Source organism: Rhipicephalus microplus, unplaced genomic scaffold, assembly GCF_043290135.1.
Source record: "Rhipicephalus microplus isolate Deutch F79 unplaced genomic scaffold, USDA_Rmic scaffold_21, whole genome shotgun sequence".
NCBI lineage: Eukaryota > Metazoa > Arthropoda > Arachnida > Ixodida > Ixodidae > Rhipicephalus > Rhipicephalus microplus.
Window position 1 is genome coordinate 4,645,125 of NW_027464594.1, and position 17,521 is coordinate 4,662,645.

Sequence of the window (17,521 nt, forward strand, 5' to 3'; positions counted from 1 at the left end):
ACGCGCGCTCATTGCGCCATCTTTTCGGTAAGGCAAAAACACGATAGCTTCCCCCCCCGAGATTCCCGTCAATTGCGGTAAATGCAGATATAAATTGCTTGTCGTTTGAACGGTGGGGGACGTGTGCCTCCGTGATGTTCTCTGCAACTCGCGATGTTCTCTGTAAATCATATAACTCCACCAGCCTGTTTCTCATACCCTAAATGTTGCTTTTGTCCGTAGTGCAATTTGCTGCAGGAAGTTTAGTTCCTGTGAACGAATCTGTTCAATGGACTGCTTAAAAGCCTTGCAAGCTGTAAGCATTGCGAAAAAATAGTAGGGCACTCAACCATATTACACCAATCCTCCTTTCCCCCCACAAGCCTGTATTTAGGCTAAAAGAAAAGCAAAGGGGAGCAATAAGGGACAAACCAAGTTTTTCCAGGTCAGATTGTATTGCAGTTCATAAGGTCAGATTGTATTGCAAACAGCATCCAAACAGCATCTTGCCTTAATTTCTTCAAACTGTCCTGCCTTCTTTGCTGGAAGTTTGTGTCCTCGCAGTGAGTGGGCCTACAAAAAAAAGCAATAAAGCGAGAAATCATACGCGGCGCAGACCACATATACGGAGTCCATTCACATTTTCTCCGCTAGCACTAAATAAAAACTGAGTTCACGATATCAAATCATCTTTTTGGCTGGTTATGAAACAAAAGGATAACAAAAATAATGACGGAGCCCGAATCTTGCATAGGGCGTATTTGAGTTATGGGCCAACAACCGACTGGCTTAGTGTACATATGCTGCACCGTTCAGGACAGACAGACAGAAGGACGGACGAACACGAACACTAAATCTGTGGAATTTTATATTATTAAAGCGAAATCCTTTTTGCCATTGCTGAGCTAATTTCAGCTTGGTTCCGCGTGTTATTGAAGGAAAGAAATTCATGGTAAACCACACAAAATTTAGTTGTGTTGCAACTGTGCAAGACTACAAGAGTCTACAGGAAACGCGTCGTCGGTTCGTCGGTCTACCTCTCCAAATGTCCTTCCTCAAGCGACCAAGGTGAAAGGGCAGGAACGCGAACACCTGCTAGCAAAGGAAGATGCGAACGCGAGAGTCAAGGCCAAACCTCATAAATGCGAAAATGGACGCGACAGCGACGAGCGATGCTATCGACAAAACAGGGCGTTCGCGCGACGCGATCGCTCGGTTCTCCAGATTTGGAAACCATCGAGCATTACCCGGAAGTGCTGTGTTGAAAGCACCGGAACAGGATGTACATGACTAACGTACTGCCGCTTCTCTTCATGTGCCGCGAAAGCACCACCTCCTCTCACTCTCCTCTCCGCCCGAGTCACGCCAACACTCCCTTTCCAGTTGGTGTTGGTCACGCGTGCACAGCGAAAAAATAACGCAATGTTTATGCACGCGCACATAAAAAAAAAGTGTTGCAAGGCAATAATAAACACTTTCCGTTCAATTACACAACAATATATATTATTTCTAAATTGCATACCGCTCACAACGCGGTTTTGTTGGTACGAGTAGACGGCCTCATGCGAGCAACAGTGGAGTTCGTTCGCCGAAGCCACTGCCTGCGCTAGCAACCACGGAGGAAGGAAAAAGGTCCTTCCTCCGTGGCTAGCAACTGTTCGCGCGAACGCAATCTAGGTCGCGTCGCTCATCGCTGCCGCGAGCATTTTCGTGGTTATGAGGTTTGGCCTTCATGGCGTTGGTGGTTTACGGACCTGGCGTTTCGCGCGACAAATCCGACGACGGCTTCGAAAACCGATGAAACGCAGATAGTGAATGCATGCAGGACCACACGTTCGACTAGTCATATCATTCGATTGGTGAACTGCGCTTCAACTACGAGGATAAAGAAGCATACTCAAGTTAACCAGCTTTTGCTCGCATAACCCTGCATAGCTGAACGAAGCCTGATACATTTTTTTTTTACTGTGCAAGTTGTCGTGTTTACTTTGCTCAAACTGCTTTTCGTCACGTCAGCCATTTCATGAAAGATGTGGCGATATACTCAACCCACTCGCAATACAACGCGTACTCACCTCACAAACACGAGCAGAAGTAGTCGGCTCCAAGCCATCTCGCTCTCCAGACAGTCTCCAGATGGTTTTGCATTACGGTGCGCAGCACCCTGGCATTTCGACTCCAAAATGAAGTCGTCACTCCGTGCTTCTCCACCCCTCCTCAGACCTTCTCCCTCATCCCGGCCGCTGAAGTCAACACTACCGTGGCGCCCGAGCATGTCGCCCCTCTCTCTCCCGCATTTGTGGGAATTGCGGCGGCACCATCATCTACAGACCAGGAAACAAGCCAACTTCCTCGCCATGTCTCATGACTCGATCACGGCGTTCTTTCTGGTTTCGCCGACACCCGGCGCGTTCGCGTCAACTTCCGACGCAACCTCGTTGCCGTCGACATTCCACCGGCGGCAGATCCTGCGAAGCCCCTCAATGTTCGGCGGATCTGCTCCCTAAACGTCAAGTCCTAGTTCCTTATGGACAACACCTGTGTTGGACTTATCTACGGCATTGACGAGGACCTGGATCCCGCTGACATCGCGACCAACATTGACTCGGCCGTTCCGGTCATCTCATGTACACGCCGTGGCAGGTGCGTCACCGTCACGTTTGAGGGGACCACCATACCACCGGAAGTGCTCCTTTTCAAGCTGCGCCGACCGATTCATCCGCGCCTGCCGCGGCCCCGTCAGTGCGCCCGCTGTGGTCGCTTCGGCCACGCCACCACGACCTGTTCGCGGGACCAACGCTGCCTCCGCTGCGGCGGAAGCCACCCGAAAGCACCGGCATTCGTCCGGCTAACGAGCCGGGCTGTCCTTCCTGGCAGATTCAGCGCAAGGCCGCCGTCATCATCGCCTCCTCGGATGGCCCCGTGACGCACCGCGAAGCGCCAGAGAAGGCCGGGGCCGCTGTCAACAACATCGACAAGCGAGGCAGCGCAGCAATCCTACAGGGCCGCTCCTTTCGGGATGATGTCGCCTCTGGTGATCTCTCAGCGTTGGCGTCTCCTCCTCGCCCTCCTACCAGTGCTCCTCCAGCAGGCACGAGTGCCCAATTGCCCCATACTCGGGATAGCCCCACCTCCGAGACAGATCCGAAGGACGCGGTGATCACTGCACTTGTTGCTGCTATCCGCGCTGTGATTGTGTTCCTGCCGCCTGATTCTCCGGTTCGTGGTCGGTGTGTTTCGGCTATCGCTGCGCATGAAGCGATCGTTCCGGCGAATCAAGGCGACTGGTTTACCCCATCGAGTTCATCGGGACTCTCATCAGTGTGTTCAGCTAAACTTTCTTTCTATTTCCCCCCTTATTTTCTCTTTTTTCTTCTTTCTTTCTTTTTCCCTTTTTGACTGAACTAAACTTTTTTTTCTTCTATTTTTTTCTCTCCTTTTCTTTCCCCGTGCTTGGGCTATGCGTCCTGGCCAGTTTTCTGTGCACCCGCTGTGTAAGGTTTGGCGTCGCAGACCAGATGGGTGAGTCTTCTTTGTCGCAAAAGGGCGCGCTTCCCAAAGAGCCATAATCTCGGCGTAAGGACGCCCGTTCTGGCAAGAAGACCGTGGTCGGTCGCCGCTTTTGACAACCAGCTAGGTGGTCCCCGGCCAGCGCAGGGCCGGTGGGCGACGTGAGGACAGCCGGTGTATCGGCACCCATCCATCAGGATTAGAGTCCTCGGGGCGGCTGTCACGCTGGACAGCGTAGTTATTTCGCAGTAATGGCAGGTACCCCCCCCCCCCCCCCAGTCGAAGGGCGCCACCATTGTGTGCGTTCGCACAGTTCGCGGAGCGTAGTGTGCAGGCCGGTCCTTCGTCTCTTTCTCTCCGACCGAGAGGTCAAGTGCTTGAATAAGAGAGCGAGAGGAGGGGATGACAACAAATGTGTTTAGTCTGTCCAATAAATGGAGTGAATTGTTTTGGTTGGCCGTGAGGAGAATTGGGGGGGGGGGCAACCGAGGGGTTAAAACCTGGCTCCCGTTTCCTCAGGGTCGTTCTGGTCTCAGCAAAGAGTGCGCTGCACTATCGGCTATGCCGAGGCAACATGCGACGGTTCCAATGGTGAAGGAGTCTTGTAAACATGTACATAAGTTCCTGTACATAAAGTCGAGTTGTTGCAACGTATCGAAAGGCGCTGGTCTCCATCCTTTACAAGCAGCAGCAGCTACGACAAGACAATACTGACACAATGCAACCAACCTTCCACTCCCTTCTGTAGCAACAACCACTACGCAGCTGAGAGAGCTCTGCTCAAGGGAACAGAGGGAGTGGGTAGAAGGTTGAGTTTTACTCGCTGGACTGATTCATCGAGGCCAACAGCACCCTAATCTGTGAGTCCAACTGAAATTTTTTTATTTCTCTCGTTGAACTGAAACATTTATGTTTTTTTCTCGTGCTACGTGCTTATCTGAGTGTTTCCCCAGTTATTTCATGTTTCTCTTCGGCTCATCGTCTTCTTTTTCGGCGACTTATTTCCCCGGCCTCTCGGCGGCTTTTCCTTATGGTTGCGGATCATCGCGGTGGTTCGGACGCGCGCGACGTGATGCGACACGAATGCCATGTCTAACCTTGTCTAACCACTTTTCTTCTGTCTCTTCAATTCCCATTCCCCCATTCCCTGCGCAGAACTGTGGAGGTGCCCTCCATTGAGAGAGGCAGTAACGGAACTGCGCTTATTTCTTCCTTTTCCTCTTTTCAAACGCACTTCGTTCATTCCGCCGCAAAATAAGCTAGCAAAACTTCAAAACCGCCGAGAATCCCCCCCCCCCCCCGCCGCCCCCGCAATGCAACAATGTCACCCGCTAAACATAATAAAACCAGCCATTTTTAGTAAGAATACCACAAACTAAGCAACTCTGGCTGGTATTTACAATTTTTTTCGGAATAACTTGCGTTTGCGACGCTAGGTGGCGCTTGTCTCGCAAATGCTCGCGCAGGCCATCTCACTTCAAATATAAAAATAAAGACCTCTTGGATGTTTTCGCTAAAGAAAACACTATTTCACAATGAAAGGTCGAGGTTTTTAATGCCTTTGAGCGGATATCTTGACGCTCTAGTTTATTTTTGCCCATGTGTACAAAAAATATAGCACTGATTGGCTTACGTGGCTTGCTTTTTTAACGTGGTCATTAGAAGTATGATAGGGTCGTTGGCCCTTGCTTCATCAAGATCGTGCTTCATAGGATCATTTCTATAGTGCGATCGCCGAGACGCATCCGCGATCTCGGAACACCCTTGTTCACGATGATGAGTTGTGGGTTTCCGCTTGAGCGTGAAGCTGGTTTCGGTAACTGGGGCTTGCTCTAGACCGAAGCTCTAATGACAGCCCTCAGGCATTACTAAAATGAGACCAATATTCCCTGAGGTCTCTGCGATAAACTTGTTTAGGGTTGCTCTCTCGACTTATCAGGCAGGCATTCGTAGAGCAACATACTATATGTAGAGTGGCCACTTAAGCCTTTTCACAGCCCAGTAAGAAAGGGTCTCATTAACCACTTGATGGCGTACCCGTCCTCAATTTCATTCTTTTTTAAGACATGTTTCAGGAGACAGGTCTCCTCAGGAGGACAATGAATACCCAAGTTCGGCATAAATGTTTTGCAAAGAAAATTTTTTATTAATTTGTGCGATTTTCTATATCTGCTCTACATCATGCTCTGCTAAGGACATTTAATGTCTTACAATAGAAAACAGTGAAGTATGACTAGAAAGAGTTGCCTTTCTACATTTCGTTTTGGACAGAGAGGCGCATTGGTGTGGGTTAGATGTACTGTACTTGTATTCCATTTGTGGACGCATGGGTGTGTAGCGTACTTCAATAAAGGAAAGAAAAAAAAATGGCAGCATATCCACGGAGTGAATGATGGAGAGTGGGGGCGAAGAATTCGTCCGTCCATTCGTTCTTGCTTCCGTCCGTCCATGCGTCCATCAGCCCGTCCGTGCGTGCATCTGTTCGTGCGTCCGTCCCTGCGTTCGACCATGCAGCCGCCCGTGCGTCCGTTCATGCGTCCATCCATGCATCTGTCTATGTGTCCGTTCGTACATCTATTCAACACTTTAAGTACCACCATCTCGCATCTTTTCATCATATTGTCGCGAGAGCAAGGTTTCGCGGAGAATCTTGTTCTTTTACGGCTTACAAACGGAGCAGTCAAGGTCGCCCCCGTTCGGGATTAGAAGGGGAAAGCTTACTCGGAAAAGCGTCTAGCAAGAGGCAGGTCCGGCGCCACCGTCTGAGTCTAAGCCATTGTTAACAGGCACGCGTGTCATTGAGAATGACATGGGGACGCGACCACTTAGCCTGACCGAGACATAGTGGCGGCAGGTAAACGACCATATTCTCTCGCGCTGTTGTTAGGATGTCGGGGCGCCTCACTGTCGCATGTACACCTGGTAAGCAATGGTGTACCCATCGCTCTTAAGGACGCTTCTAGGAAGCAACAGTTAATGAAAGAACTTACGGGGCCCGAGCGTGGGAACGGCCGCCGACGGTAGTCGGCCGAAGGAGGCAGCACGGCTTGGTATGGGAGAGAGTGTCCCGTGCGGAGAACTTATCCCTGTGCGTGTTTCATTTGGTAAGGAGGTTTTTACAACTGTAGTGCCTTTTATGAAAGTGTTTCTGTGATTGGTTGTGATGCTGCGAGTCCCAACATGTGATTGGTTTTTGTGAAGACTCTTTGTTCGACCAAGGGTTAAAAAGAGGATGTTTGAACTTGAAAAGTGAGCGGAGTCGGGGTAAACAGCGGATCTCACCACGGGAGACCAGGCCATGCAGGCCGAGGGGTATGTCACCATTTTCTATGTTTTGTCTTTGTGACCCAGTGCATTTTGTAAATTGAAGTTGTGTTAGCTAAATAAACCCCCAATGAGTGCTCCCCGAAATCATCGTGTTGACGTCTCATCGATTGCCTCCGCGGAGTTTCCCCCACACTTATTCGTCTCCCTGGTCGTCCGATGCGCCTAACTTTGAACAACCCCGACGTTTCGCTACAAAGTGGTGGAGGTTGCTCGGTAACGATAGTCCCGCTCTGAAATTATGCCCCGAGTCAACAACAAATATCAGGAACCTACCTCTGACTGCTCTACTATGACGGAACCCCCTACCTTCTTCTCTGCTATGTCTACCCCCCAAGTTAAACCATTCGTCGGACCACCAGTCTTTAGAGGCGCGCCGGAGGAATCTATTTTAGAGCGGCTACTTTGCTACGAACATGTAGCGTCGCTTAATAATTGGGACCAAGCCACGAAGGTGAAATTTCTATATCTGGCTTTAGACGGAGATGCGAAAAAGTGGCACACCACTCAAATTCTAACCGGTGCTCCTAATACATGGGGAGAATGGGCGACGCTACTTAAAACGTCCTTTACGAGTCGCCACTCAGTCGAGATCGCCCATTTGCGGCTACAAAACCACACCCAATTGCCGTCCGAAACCCCCGAGCAGTACTACTATGACGTCGTACAGTTGTGTGCAAGAGTGAACCCGTCCATGATGGAAGATGATCGGTTGCGGCACCTTATGCGCGGTTTGCGTCCGGATATTCTGGAGAAGATGATGATCGTAAACCCGGAGAGCTGCACTGCATTCCTCCAAATTTTGCAACGCATAAATCTGGCAGCTTTGATGAGCCGTGCGTAGGCGCCACAACCAATTGGCATCCAGTATTCCACCGGATTACAGTCGTGGATGCAAAACATCGCGCATCCCGTAGGGTTCGCACCCGCCGCAGCGACAGGGTACTCTCCTCCTACGTGTGTCCTCCACTTGCGCCGCGGCCGAATTGCGTTGCCCACGGGAGGCTGCTGACAGCGAAAGAGACCTAAAAGCGATTGCGGACTCGATCGCCGTGCTGTCTGACCGGCTAAAAAGCATCGAAGACGAGGTGCGTCGCCCCCCAATGCCTTGGCCTCAGAGAACTTCTCGTGCCAACGACGGGCGTCCCCGATGCCAGATTTGCCGCCGCATAGGTCACATAGCACAACAGTGCTGGCAGCGATTCCGAGATGGCAGGAACGATCAGGCGGAGCTCCAAGGCAATCAGAATGTACAGCCTAATCCTTCGGGAAACGAGAACGGCCGGGCCTAGGGGGCCAGCCCGGCCGCCTCATCGGCACATTGTCGGAAGGTCAGCTTCTCACAGTCCCCACACGAGCCAACGGTACAGAAACAAAACTTGTAATTGACACCGGCTCGGCCGTAAATGTCATCTCAGAAGAATTAGCTAACAAAATAGGTGCTTCATTCAAATCGAGAAAAGACATATTCATCCGAGGAATTGGCGGAGGCTTGCTCACCCCCAATGGCGAAGCTGAAATAAAACTTGAATTTGGCACCACCAAAGTTCACGAGACGTTTTTAGTGGTCAAGGATTGCCCGTACGAGCTACTCGGTGGTCTTCCTTTTTGTCGAGCAGCCCGGCTTCTCATTGACTTCTCCAAAAAAGAGCTGCAACTAAACGGTGAAATTTTCCGGCTACGTATAGACTCAAGTGCCCCCGAACATAACTTACAGTGCGGTGCCACGAGCAAATTCGCATTGAACCTCGCACAGAAGTCGCTATTGAAGTAAAGGTCGCAAGGGACGGAATTCACCTCGTCGAACCGAACAGCACGCTCAAAAACGGACTTCAGGTTGCACGCACAATAACGAGGATCGTGCATGGGAGAGGCCTCATTCGCATAGCTAATCCTACCATGTCGCCAGTAAACCTGCTCAGTGGAACAAAGCTTGGATGGGCTTCATCTATTCATGACGCACAGCTGGCAATCACGGCCCCCGAGAATGATCAAGTGCCTCAAGAGTTTGACATAGAGACTGGGGACAGCCATCTGAGCGGGATGAACTGCTGTCGCTCATTGAGAAATACCGCCATCTATTTACGAGCAGTGACAACCCCATCCGGCAGACTCATGTCGCTGAACATGTGATCGACACAGGTGATTCTCTACCAATTCATCAGCACCCATATCGTCATTCCCCTTTTGAAAGACAACAGATTGAGCAACAAGTAGAAGAAATGCTGCGCGATGGGATAATTAGAGAGTCTCACAGTCCTTGGTCATCACCTGTCGTCCTCGTGAAGAAGCCAAATGGGACTTGGCGTTTCTGCGTCGATTTCCGCAGAGCCAATGAGGTCACTAAAAAAGATGTGCACCCACTGCCACGAATTGATGACATTCTCGACGTGCTACAGGGGTCAAAATACTTCACCACACTTGATCTAACATCAGGCTACTGGCAAGTGGGCATCAAGGAGGAAGATAAGCAAAAGACCGCATTTGCCTGTGGACCCGGCCTCTACGAATTCAATGTTGTCCCTTTCGGCCTGTGCAACGCCCCTGCCACATTCCAGAGAATGATTAACAAAGTCCTCAGTGGTCTTCTCTGGAGAGTTTGTTTGGCCTACTTGGACGACATCGTTATTTTCTCGAAGACTATGGCAACTCATTTGCAAGATTTGGAAAGTGTGTTTTCGGCTTTGGACGTGGCAAACTTACGACTGAAGTCCGAGAAATGCAGCTTCGCTCGCCAGGAGATCAAATATCTTGGACACATTCTCACAGGTGAAAGCATCCGGCCGGACCCAGACAAAGTAGCAGCGATCGAAAAATTCCCAAAGCCACGAAACAAGAAAGGTGTACAGAGCTTTCTCGGAATCTGTAACTACTATCGGCGATTCATCAAAGATTTCTCTCGCATTTCTCGACCTCTGACCAACTTAACCAAAAAGGATGTTCCTTTCGTCTGGGATGCGGCATGCGAAGTGGCCATGCAAACCCTCAAAGAGAAGCTGATCACAGCCCCAATTCTGCGTCAGTTTGAGCCGGGAAAGCCGATAGAGGTGCACACTGATGCCTGTGATTACGGCATTGGCGCCGTGCTTGTACAGAAAATTGGAACTCAAGAGAGAGTCGTCGCCTATGCCAGCCGCCACCTTAACAAGGCTGAGATGAACTACAGTACCACTGAGAAAGAATGCCTCGCCGTTGTGTACGCCTGCGGACAGTTTCGGCCATACGTTTTTGGTTCTAAGTTCACGGTCGTGACTGACCAAGCCAGCCTGGCTTGGCTAATGAAAGTAAGGAATCCGAACGGTCGTCTTATGCGATGGTCCCTGTTGCTTCAGGAATTCGACATAACGTTGCGACACCGCCCTGGCCTCAAGAATGGAAATGCCGACACGCTTTCCCGCCTTCCTCATGATCCCGCGCCTGTAAGCGAAGAAAACCCCTTACCGTTGCTGGTTCTGGATCAGGTGGATGTTGGAAAAAAGCAGAGGGCAGACCCATGGATGAAAGAAATTATGCAGCACCTGGAGCACCCGGATGCGCCCGTTGTCAGGAAAACTAAAAGAACGGCACGGAGCTTTCGGTTGATCGATGGTGTACTGTATCGAAGGGCGAAAGGGTTTCAGGAGGATCGTGCTGCGCTCGTTGTCCCCAAGTGCTTGAGATCTGAGATTTTAAGGTACTGCCATGACGCCACCACGGCAGGCCTTGTTAGGTGTCAAGCGCACATGGGAGAAAGTTCGTTGCCGATATTTCTGGCCGAAGATGTTCTCGTACGTAAGCAAGTACGTTCTCTCCTGCCCCGACTGCCAGACACGAAAGCAACCACCGGGGAGGCCGGTCGGTTTCCTCCAACCGATCCCACCTGCAGGTCGACCTTTTCAGCAGGTGGGCATGGACTTCATTGGGCCTTTCACTAAATCCAAAGCAGGGAACCGCTACATCGTCGTGATTACCGACTACCATATGAAATGGGTCGAGGCTGTCGCGTGTCCAGCGGCCACCGCCGCAGAAGCAGCCAGAGCTTTCGTCGAACAAATCGTCCTACGTCATGGTGCCCCGGAGAAAGTAATAAGCGATCGTGGGCAGCACTTTGTCGCCAACTTGACCGAAGAAATATTCCGGCTCGTGGGTAGCGAGCATGCCACCACAACAGCATACCACCCACAGGCCAACGGCTTGTGCGAGCGTTTTAACCGCACGTTGGCTGACATGCTCAGCATGTACGTTTCCTCACACCACCGCGACTGGGATGAATTCCTAGCGTACGTTCTATTTGCATACAATTCTTCCACCCACGAGACGACTGGATTCACTCCCTTCTTTCTTCTTCACGGACATGAACCGACACTACCGGTGGATGTAGGGTTGGGCGCGCAACGCGGATTCGACTACACCCTGGATGCAATGAAAGTGGCCCGCAGGCTGCGGCAGGCTCGAAAAATAGTAAATGAACGGGAGAAGCGTCAGCAGGAGAAGAACAAGCGCAGCTATGATGCTAGGCGACGAAGTGTTGTTTATCATCAGGGCGACTTGGTGTACTTGTGGACTCCCTTCCGGGAGAAAGGGAAGACGACAAAGCTTCTTCACAAATATCACGGACCTTTCCGTCTTGTGCGCCAGGTAGCCGAGAACAACTGGGAGGTGGTAGACCAAACTGGGAAAAAACGTGACGTTGTGAATGTGGCGCGTTTAAAGCCCTGCCACGTTCGATTGGGCTCCGATGCCGACGACGCGGACGATGAGTCTGATGATAATCATGAGGTGCGCGATCTCGGTGGTGATGTGCGCGAGGGAAGTGCCAGGAGAGATGACCATGGATTGCATCGAAGTGTTGTGCGCGAGTGCAGTGCAAGGAGAGATGACCACGGATTGCATCAAAGTGTTGTGCGCGAGTGCGGCTCCAATGGTGATGTGCGCGAGTGCGGTTCGCGAGTGGGTCAGGAACTCCATTTGCAACATTGTGTGCGCGGGACACAGACCAGTGTTCCAGTACAGCAGTGCGAAAGCTACGACACGGACACTGAACTTTACTCGGACTGGAAGACATTTTCAAGTAATAACAACGCACAACAGAATGTCAGTGCTTACGAAACGGACACTGAATTGTATTGCAGTACCGACGAGTGAACCCATATATTTCTGTGTCCAATGATTTTGTTTTGTTTTTCATCTGTTGTTTTTATGTAATTTTTTAAAGCCTCTCACCTGTTATACACATGCATAAGTGTTTTTAAATAAGCATCTCACACACTTGTTGAATGCAAAACCTTTTTGTATAGTTAGTCTATTTATTGTCGTGTTTTGCAGATAAAACGAGTGGGGCACTCTTTTTCGTAGGGGGGAGGTGTCACGAGAGCAAGGTTTCGCGGAGAATCTTGTTCTTTTACGGCTTACAAACGGAGCAGTCAAGGTCGCCCCCGTTCGGGATTAGAAGGGGAAAGCTTACTCGGAAAAGCGTCTAGCAAGAGGCAGGTCCGGCGCCACCGTCTGAGTCTAAGCCATTGTTAACAGGCACGCGTGTCATTGAGAATGACATGGGGACGCGACCACTTAGCCTGACCGAGACATAGTGGCGGCAGGTAAACGACCATATTCTCTCGCGCGGTTGTTAGGATGTCGGGGCGCCTCGCTGTCGCATGTACACCTGGTAAGCAATGGTGTACCCATCGCTCTGAAGGACGCTTCTAGGAAGCAACAGTTAATGAAAGAACTTACGGGGCCCGAGCGTGGGAACGGCCGCCGACGGTAGTCGGCCGAAGGAGGCAGCACGGCCTGGTATGGGAGAGAGTGTCCCGTGCGGAGAACTTATCCCTGTGCGTGTTTCATTTGGTAAGGAGGTTTTTACAACTGTAGTGCCTTTTATGAAAGTGTTTCTGTGATTGGTTGTGATGCTGCGAGTCCCAACATGTGATTGGTTTTTGTGAAGACTCTTTGTTCGACCAAGGGTTAAAAAGAGGATGTTTGAACTTGAAAAGTGAGCGGAGTCGGGGTAAACAGCGGATCTCACCACGGGAGACCAGGCCATGCAGGCCGAGGGGTATGTCACCATTTTCTATGTTTTGTCTTTGTGACCCAGTGCATTTTGTAAATTGAAGTTGTGTTAGCTAAATAAACCCCCAATGAGTGCTCCCCGAAATCATCGTGTTGACGTCTCATCGATTGCCTCCGCGGAGTTTCACCCACACTTATTCGTCTCCCTGGTCGTCCGATGCGCCTAACTTTGAACAACCCCGACGTTTCGCTACAATATATTCCCCATATAGAAGCACCGAAACCAGCGGACATTCCAAGTACTAAACGAGAGGTGGCACACGCACACTTTCTTACGGCTTGCGCTTCGGGTCCACTTCCCACCTTTAACCACCTCGAGTTTTTTTTCTTCTTCAGAGGTAGCTGCCTTTCAAAGGCGAGTTAATCTTCCATGTTTTTTTCCTGGCATCCGCACGTAAGAGCGGGGCCGGGGCAGTGATAGTAAACCCTTCCCCTTTTACATCCGTGTTTCACACGGTAGATAGCGACGGGCGCGCACTTATGTTGAAATGTGTGGTCGGTGGCCTGCGCATGCGCTTTATGGCTGTTTATGCTCCCGCTCGGAGAAGATGTACGAATGTTTTTTTCCGCTCATTGACCCCGTACTTTCTCGATGATTACGTCACTGTCCTTTGCGGTGATTTCAATTGTGTCTTAGATAGTGTGCGCGATGTTCGGGGCCCCGGTCAAGGCAGGGGTATAACTCATGCGCGAGAACTCGCTAGTCTAATCCGAGACTTCGGTCTTCAGGATGCGTGGGTTTTACTGAAGGACGAAACTTTCATCCCGACATGGAAAAGGGGGGTTTCCGAAACTAGACTGGATCGATTTTATGTTAGCGAGGTCTTAGTGCCGTTGGTTTCTGATGTGACAGTGCACTCGTTTCCAGACGAAGCGGGGCGTATATCGGACCACTTTCCCGTGGTCCTATCCATGGCCCTGCCAGACCGTCGGCTGGAGGGGACGCGTTTTTGGAAATTGGACCTGGCCGTACTGGCGGATGACGACGCTAAAGAAATCCTGAGAGCAGGGATTAGTAGTGCACTAGCTAACGCGAGGGACCCCTCCCAGGAATGGGATAACCTAAAATCGCAGTGGCAGCATTGGGCGAGAGAAAGTGGGCGTAACGTGAGATTGAGACTCGCATGTAAGCTCAATGAAACCCTGCGAAGAATGAGGATTGTCAAGGCAGGTGCCCCCCTGACCCCTACCACGAGGAAGTATTTAGATGTCTTGAGGACCAGATACGATCGAAATTTTTGGAGGAGCACGCAAAAGGCGATCACATATGCGCAGGACTCAGTTTTGCGAGACGCCCCAGAGCTTACCCGCTTTTTGCGTACGCGGCGCACACAGGATAGCTCCAGCAAGTACGTTACGTCGGTCCGCCTGCCAGATACATCCGTGTCCGAAAATATCGCAGACATAGAGACGCGGTTTTCGGAGTACTTCACACGCCTGTTCACCGAGGGCGATCCGGAGGCCAGCGCGGATGCGTTAATCAAGGAATTGGAACGCCTGTGCGCCGTAGTGCCGAAACTGCCTGCGGAGGCGAGCGTCAACCTGTTAAAGGCAGCTTCGGCAGCGGAAGTATTCATAACTTTACGCGCGATGAAGTTGGGCTCAGCCCCTGGTCCGGATGGCTTACCAACAGAATTTTAAAAAGAATTCTGGGGGGAAATCGGCACAGCTCTCGTAAGGATGATTAACCGCGTTTTAAACAATGATAAGTTTCCAGAGTCATTGGCAGAGGGTAAGCTAGTTTTGATCTCCAAGGAAGGCAAAGATCACCGAGAACCCGGGGCTTGGCGACCGATCACGGTATTAAATGCTGACTATAAAATACTTGCTGCACTTCTGGTGAACAGACTTAAGCACTGGTGGCCGGCAATAATTTCCAGTCAGCAAACAGGCTCTGTCATCGGGAGAAATATCTTTAACGCATTAACGCTTACTCGCGATCTGTTGGCCTACATGCAGCACACAAAAAATACCGGGGCTCTGCGTTTCGCTCAACCAGGAACACGCTTTTGACTGTGTCCGACACGAGTATCTTTTCGCAGCGCTACGTATGTACGGTTTTCAGTCGGGCGTGATTGATCCGTTTCGTAGCATGTACGGCAGCATGACGAGTACCCTGGTCATCAATGGTGTAGTCAAGGATAGGATACGGGTAACCAGAGGGGTACGGCAAGGGTGCGCTTTGAGCCCTATGCTATTTGTCATGTGTATTGACCCGTTTATTCGGTTGATCTTGGCCGATTCAAAAATACGCGGTCTCCCCTTGCCGGGTTCCACGACAGTGAAAGTTTCTGCTTATGCAGACGACGTGACGGTTTTTATCCGCGATGGGGAAAGTATGATCCATGTCTTGAGGCAGTTTGAAGATTACAGTCCGCTCTATGGTGCTAAACTAAACATGAACAAAAGTAGCGCCCTAGTGCTTGGCGGTCCGCGGAAGGTTAGCCTGCCTAGAAACTTAAAAATAGAAGAACACATAAAAATTGTCGGGTTATTTTTGAGCGTACGGGATCAGCGGCGGAAGTTTGGAACCAGTTAATCGACGAAGTAACTGACTCGACACAGAAGGCGATAAGATGCAAGTTTTCGTTTGCCGAAAAGGCGTATCTTATCAAGTGCGTTTTTCTTGCTCGCTTCTTTTATGTAGCGCGGTTGGTTTTGCCGCCGGCACCGGTGGTGCAGGTTCTCAGCCGAGCCGTGTTTTCCTTTTTTTGGGACGGAAGCACAGAGCGGCTCCGTAGAGACTCACTACGTCTACCCCGGGGTCTCGGAGGCTTTGGTCTCCCGTGTCTGGCAACGACGTCACAGCTACTCGCACTGAAGACACTGTTAAGAGTGTTAGACGACATTGGGGCACCCGCAAGGCCATGCACTTGCCATGTTTTTTTTGGGTCCACTGCATAGAGTTCTGGTTCCTCGAGCACTAGGAAGTCTGTGCCCAAGTGCGGAAAGCCCCCCGCCCTACTACAAAGCACTCGTAGCACTGTTTCGGGAACTCGCAACTGTGGATCCTGACCTCGAACCTAGAGAAGTGTCACCAGCACGGATGTGCGAACTTTTGGTGTCTGCCCGATCGTCACAAAGTAGCCCGCCACCAACGTTCCCCTGGGTAGAGCTAACCTCAGGCAGGCTACCCAAACCGGTAGCAGATGTTCAATGGCAAGGAGCGTGGCGAATTTTGCCGACCCTAGATCGTTTACAGAGGTGGGGCTAGTACAGTACGCTAGGTGCCCCAACTGCGGTGGTAAAGAAACTGCAGCTCATGCCGTTGCAATGTGTGTAGTAGCGAAGACCTTTTGGAGGGTTATCCACAGGTGTATGCCAGGATTACGGATCGCACACTACTACACAAGAGGCCGGTGCCCACGGGGCACCATCGGGAGGCTGGTAATCGCCGCGGGCGAATACGTCCTTTGGCGGAATCACTGCAGAGCATGTATCCGTCGGCAACGCTTGCGGCTGCAGTGGCCGCTTTTAGCGCAGTTTAGGCAAACATTGCTCAGTTATCTTGAGTCTCAAATCGAAACACACGGCGAAGCAGATTTCCTGCGTCACCGGTCGTGTCCTTTTTTGGTAGTGGTTAATAAAAAAGTGCGGCTCACAGTGGCGCTCCCAGATGTTGCAGTGCCATGACACGGTCTTATCAGGCCGAGTTAAGGCCGATACTTGAAAGACGTAAAATATGATGTGTTGTACTGGTTTTCGCATACGTGATAGCAAGTGGTTTTGTTTATTTGTTAGGAAAAATACCTGTCCTGTGTGTTCCTGTGGTGGGATAAGCCAACAGAAAGCATTTGGTGCATAGTTTGTGATTGGTTTTGACAATAGGTGTTGTATTATCTCTGGAAGTTTCCCGGTTCTTCAGCTGAAATGTACCTCTCTGAAATATTGTCTGTACGGTTTGGCAGAAAATAAATCTTTTCTCTGCGATCGCCGAGACGCATCCGCGATCTCGGAACACCCTTGTCCACGATGATGAGTTGTGGGTTTCCGCTTGAGCGTGAAGCTGGTTTCGGTAACTGGGGCTTGCTCTAGACCGAAGCTCTGATGACCGCCCTCAGGCATTATTAGTGCCCGAGGAAGGCGGAGACCCAGTCTGAGTGACCGGGTGTTTGCAATCTAAAATGAGACCAATATTCCCTGAGGTCTCTGCGATAAACTTGTTTAGGGTTGCTCTCTCGACTTATCAGGCAGGCATTCGTAGAGCAACATACTATATGTAGAGTGGCCACTTAAGCCTTTTCACAGCCCAGTAAGAAAGGGTCTCATTAACCACTTGATGGCGTACCCGTCCTCAATTTCATTCTTTTTTAAGACATGTTTGAGGAGACAGGCCTCCTCAGGAGGACAATGAATACCCAAGTTCGGCATAAATTTTTTGCAAAAAAAGTTTATTAATTTGTGCACTTTTCTATATCTGCTCTACATCATGTGCTGCTAAGGACATTTAATGTCTTACAATAGAAAACAGTGAAGTATGACTAGAAAGAGTTGCCTTTCTACATTTCGTTTTGGACAGAGAGGCGCATTGGTGTGGGTTAGATGTACTGTACTTGTATTCCATTTGTGGACGCATGGGTGTGTAGCGTAGTTCAATAAAGGAAAGAAAAAAAATTGCAGCATATCCACGGAGTGAACGATGGAGAGTGGGGCGAAGAAT

The 17,521-nt window shown here is 50.5% G+C and overlaps 2 non-coding genes across 2 annotated transcripts; both read left to right on the forward strand.

The window, feature by feature from the left end:
* The first annotated feature begins 5,184 nt into the window (after positions 1–5,184).
* LOC142785427 (small nucleolar RNA U3) lies at positions 5,185–5,383 on the forward strand. The gene has a single exon (XR_012888966.1). It is a non-coding gene; the product is annotated as a small nucleolar RNA U3 (small nucleolar RNA).
* An 11,446-nt stretch (positions 5,384–16,829) lies between these two features.
* Positions 16,830–16,964, forward strand: LOC119160201 (small nucleolar RNA U3). The gene has a single exon (XR_005108280.2). It is a non-coding gene; the product is annotated as a small nucleolar RNA U3 (small nucleolar RNA).
* Positions 16,965–17,521: the final 557 nt, after the last annotated feature.